Below are 6000 nucleotides of genomic sequence, written 5' to 3'. Positions count from 1 at the left end.
GAAAGACAGCAGTGTCGGCTAATTTTAGGAATAATTAGACCAGTCATGGCAATAAAGGATTGGTCTATGTGTGTAGGGCCTTAGAAGAAATCAGTCTGGGATAAATATGTATGTAAATCTTAATATGAATAAAATTCGTAATCTAATTAGAAAACAAATCCTAATGGGAAATGATATATAATCTGTCTCACCTTCCTACCTCAGGGATGTTGCAAGGACTTAATAAGACTCAACACATTGATATCAGTTGACCATGAATAACACCATAGACCTGTCTCCTCAGCACTGATGCCCACTGTGGGGTAAGGAGAAGGGCACACTCTTCAGTGCCTTTTTGAGACCTTAAATTGCCATTGGTGAAGACTCCCAAATCTGCATTCCAACCTTGTTTCCTACCTTAATTTCCAATTTGATATTTCCAACTGTCTATCAGGAATCACACATATGATAGTGAATCCCACCATCATTACCAAGTCAATAGAATCATAGTCAAATTGATCACCTTTCTCCTACCCCAATTGTTTTTCTTCCTGAACTTCCTAATTTTTCTCCGAGCCAGTTTTTCCCAGTGCAAACCAGAAAAGGAAAGATGTCTTAGGCTTTGCCTAAAGTGATCTAAACCTCCAAGTTGGAACAGCATCTAGAAAGAAAATAACTAGCTAGGGTCTGGGAAGTTGGAGAGGTGAGGCAGGGAGGGAGCTGGAGACAGAAAGGTTTGGAAACTGAAGAATTCTAAAGCAAGGAAAAGCACAATGGAATAGAAGGTCGGTTCAGGAACTAATTACACAAATTTGGTTCATCTGTTTCCCCCTCCTTCTTATGTGGCTCAAGCAACTTCTGGGGGCTAGAATCTTATTTTTAAAGGGACCAGAGAGTATCGTAAAGTTTCTGTTAACTATAAACACTTGTTTTTGAAATCTCAAAGGCTTGAAGCCATTTTGGAATCTTTAGTCCCCCAAATATTCTACCAACTAAACAGTACTCAACAAACGCTTGTTAGAATGAACGGACGAAAGCCCTATTGATGCTTCCTTCCCTAGGCCTTTTGTACTCACCCTTCCTACCCAATTCCCACGGTTAGCCAAGCCCCAAATCTCCCCTTTAGTATTTGAGTCCCTCCAAAATTTATTTCCAACTTATCTTTCCCTACTGCTCATCAAGATCTTCCCACTTATGTTAATCAGTCTCCATTCACTGTCTCCTGGTCATGTTCATTCTTTTGTTTTTTTACTCTTCCTTGTGCATACCCTCTCCCCTCATTTCAACTTAATCCAATATCCTTTAAGACCCAGTCCTATAACCTCTATGAAACCTTCTACATGCACTTCAGTGAAGATGAATCTCATCTTTTTTAAAATTTCTATTGTAATTCCTGCTGTATTGGCACTTAATCTTTATTTTTTCTCCTTTTTCTCCAAGACACATAACGGTGTATGTGTCTTGACTTCCTAGAAGATGTGTGTGTCTTTGAGGGTAAAGACTATACATTACACTTCTTTTGTGTTACCCACAATGTTTAGCAAAAAAGGTTATTGAATGAATGATTCATGTTAAGTACAGTAATAGAAAGAAAGGGGATGATAATGAAATAATATAAGCCTGTTTCACTTTATTATTCAAGAGATCAGCAAAGCACCTTAAAGACTGACAATATCCTTGACATCCCAAATTTATAATAATAACACAATGTATACAAAGATGATACACAAATATATACAAAGATTACTGTATATATCATCTTTACAATATGTAATTGTACATAAAAGACAGAGGAGGAAATTTTCTAAAATAAGGATTTAATAGTTGAAACCAATTCGACATAAAAAAACCTTTTTTCTTACAAACATATTTGAGAATTTGGAAAGGGATTTATGCTTTTCGGATTTTAGAATGAATCTATTAGGCTTCTAATAAAAGATAAAATGGCCCCTGAAACAAGTGTTTTTTTGATAAAGTTCTATCCAATGAACTTCTAATGAGATAATTATTGTTTTACTTCTTTCAAAACTTGAAATAAAATCACTGCCATTGAATGCAGATTTTGAGGGCAGTGATCTAATTATCCTCACGTATCCCAAGGAACAATTTAAAACTTTGATAACTAAAGTCTTGGAAGAAACAAGCCACTGAAGGCAAGAAATATTTTGAGGCTATTACTTGTAAGCAAGGTAAATTAGATGAAACTTGTAATTGTTACAAATATTATTCTTCAGATAGGTAAACTTTAAATTAGAAGAATGTTATCTGAACATTTCTGAAGTGGAGACTGGTCTATTGGTCTGAGGATTATAAAATAATAATAAAATTAGTTTATTCTGAATAAAATGCTAATCTTGAACCACTTCATGAAATTGACATGCATGCATTTAATAGCTCATTTTCCTTTTTATCTTTCTCATTTTTTTCTCCTTAACATTTCCTAAATGTCATAATACACATTAAGAATCATGATGCCTCCCCTGTATTTCTGAAATCATTATCCTGGATATTACCGAACAATTTCAAACATTTGAAATGCTGACATTGATTGATAAAGTTATTCATAATACATGCGTTTTGCTGATTTAATTACTTTGGGGTTAAATGAAGAAGGATTTTAAATGGTGTGCTCTGATATAGTTCAATTATTGAAAACAAAAAATACGTTTCAAAAAAGAAAGATGATAAAAGGACATCATTTCTGTGAAAAAGTTTATTTTTAAATGCAGAATATTTATAAATTAATGGCACACAGAAACAATGAATTCCTTGTCCTTTCTCTTTAAATATCAGCATCATCAAATATTAAGTGTCTGTAAATATCTACTGTAATTGATCTCATGCTTTTCCTTGACCTTGATACATAGTTGCATGTTTCCCTAAAGAGCTAAATACCTGTTCAGTCCTGCTGCTTTGCTGGCTAACTGATTTCTTCCTGTTACTAAATCACTTGTTCCCCAAACTCTTTTCCCTCTAGGATTTAACCTCTCTTCTCAAAAGTTCCTGTATGTGCCATAGCCTATCATACTAATGCTATCTGCAAGACTTGTCAGTAAAACACGCCTGCAGCTTTCAATGCAGATCCAAACTGCAAAATAGCTCACGTCGGGAGATGATGTAAGATGAAGTTTCAGGGCTGTGACGAAGAGGTCTTCAAATCTAAATAGCTTCTGCAAGGCAAATGGTTCTGTGTTTCTCAGGTAATTGTAATCCCTGAAATCAAAACACCTCTCAAGGTGTGCAATGACATGGTTATCAAATGTTTTAAATGATTTCTTGAGCATCCGAGCTGAGGAGAATGGCAGGTTTAGATTTGTTCAAAATTCATAATATTTGTCATTCAGCCTCTGAACCAGCTTGTTTCCATCATTTCGAATGGGGCTATACAGATGGCAACCCACTGGAATGCCTTTTTTTTTTTTTTTTCCCAGAGAGAGACTGCTGTCCTAGAATTATAGCAGCATATTAAAGAAAAAAATTATACGCTTTAAAAATAAATTTCCCAGCTCCCATGGGATGTTATCTTGGGAAAACTTGATACTTTATTAAAAAAACAAAAAGAGCTCATACACAACAATATCTCATGTCAGTTAAGTGCTTAAAGCAGAAGTTTCCTTTGGTGAATCTTGTATGTTTCTAGTGGGAATTTTAAGTTTATTTTGCTTAAATATTTCAAGTAAGATTAAATTATGTAATTAATAAGAGCAATTCTACGATGTTTTTCCAACATAAACAGATATTTTGATTTTGAGGACTACAATGCCGAAAATATGGATCTGCCCTAACCAGCGCTTGTTCACCATTAGTGAGAAAAATAACAAATTGAACTTAGGAGTTAATGTCTTTTTAAAAAGTTGCCTTGGATGACTATCTGCTTCATTCTTTAATGTTGGTGCTTAATCTATTGTAATAAAGATTTCTGGTTTTTTTTAACTGTAAAACGGATAATGGAGTATAATGCATGCTAATTTCTTCCTCAGTTACCCACACATATGGGGAACACGACTGTTCAAGTCAAAAGAGCTGGATCAGTACCGATGATAGGGTGGCAGCGTCTCCTAATCACAGGCAGAGAACATAAGGAATGATTAGAAATGCATGGGAGCCTTTCCTCTTTTGTGCTTTTTTTCTGTCATGGCACTAACTGTGCTATTTTGTAGTTGTTGGTTTATGGGCATGCCTCTTGCATAGACTGTGTGCTTCTTGAAGGTAAGGACCCTGCTTTTCTTTTTTCCTTTTTTTTTTTTAATTGAAGTATAATTGATTTGCAATGTTATATTTAACATTGGTTTTCATCTTCGTTAACCCCCTCACTTATCACAGTGACTACCATAATATTAGGGGCTGAAATAGGTCTGCCGATTGAACACCTTGTGTTATAAAGACCCATGAGAACAGTGATTCTGTTGATTTCATTTTTATCTCTTGAGCACCTAGTACACTTCCTGGCTAAATGAATGTGAAATAGGTGAAAACAAAGCTTTATATTTTGTGAATAACTCGTATATACATCATCTTATTTCAGCCTTTAATAAGCTTCATGGACTAGTAGATAGAGTAGTTTATTATTATCCCCATTTTCTAGATGGGGAGACAAAGATCCAGAGTGATGAACTAACTTACTAAAATTAACTTAACTTACTAAAACATAACTATTTAGTGAAAACGGGGTAAGGGAGCTCATCTATGTGTCAGTAATTGCCCTTAAGAATAGGTCTGGAGCTCACAGACATAGAAAACAAACTTATGGTTACCAAAGGGGAAAGGGGAGGGGAGGGAAGGATAAATTGGAATTTGGGATTAACAGACACACACTACTATATATAAAATAGATAAACAGGTCCTACTGTATAGCACAGGGAACTATATTCAATATCTTGTAATAACCTAATATGGAAAAGAATCTGAAAAAGAATATATATATGTATATCTGAATCACTTTGCTGTACACCTGAAGCTAACACAAAATTGTAAATCAACTATACTTCCATTGAAAAAAAGAGAAAAATAAGAAAAAAATAGGTCTTGAGGTAGTCTGCTCCCACTTCTAAACAGGGAAAAGAATGTTGCTGTGATTGCACATGGGTATTGGCAAGTACTTATTCCTCAGAGAGATTTGAGTGTGTGTGTGTGTGTGTTTGGTGTGTTTGGTGACATTCTTTCAGCTCCTTCAAAGATGTGAAGACTGATTATTTATACATCATCTAGTGTTTGACAATATCTTTTACACAATCTTTGTAACATGCTAACTAATATAAATAAGGCCTCCTTTCCCGTAAGGTGGCGGAATATTTCCCACAGCTTTTCCAATCTAACTTTTGGTGCTATGCTCAACGTCAGACAATCTAAATGGCAGTGTGGGGACTTCCCTGGTGGTCCAGTGGTTAAGACTCTGTGCTCTCAATGCAGGGGGCCCGGGTTTGATCCCTGGTCAGGGAACTAGATCCCAAATGCCGCAACTAAAGATCCTGCATGCTGCAACTGTAAGATCCCGCACACAGCAAGGAAGATCCCACGTGCTGCAACTAAGACCTGATGCAGCTAAATAAATAAATAAATATTTTAAAAAAGATAAAATAAACGGCAGTGTGATCATGGAACTGATACTCTAGGGTTGCAAAACTATCCCAATGTTTGATTAAAAAAATTAGTGTCAGAACATTCTGGAAAAATATTTTAATTCATGTTAAAGAGGACTGCAACTGAGTATTTTCAGAAAAGCAAAGCTTTGGGAAGATAATATAAAATAACTTTTTTACACTTATTGCTAAAGGACTCTAAACTATATTCTCCCTAAAGTAGTCCATGCTCTGCTTCTTCCTAACTTGTAATGGTTGTCCAATAATACAGTAGCTTGATGTTGTCATTTTAAGTGGAAATCCACTCTGATCAAATCTTAAGTTGCTGCTCCAGTGTTTGATAAACTCCAGACATTTGTGCCTGCTGCTCTTTTTTCATTGATTGAAAACCTCCTGGCAGGTCACACGGTCTTATCCTATTCAGCAATCAAAAAGCATCTGG

Source organism: Balaenoptera ricei, chromosome X (genome assembly GCF_028023285.1).
Source record: "Balaenoptera ricei isolate mBalRic1 chromosome X, mBalRic1.hap2, whole genome shotgun sequence".
In the NCBI taxonomy this organism is placed as follows: Eukaryota; Metazoa; Chordata; class Mammalia; order Artiodactyla; family Balaenopteridae; genus Balaenoptera; species Balaenoptera ricei.
The sequence above is the reverse complement of the archived record's forward strand: the minus strand, read 5'-3'. Positions refer to the sequence as shown.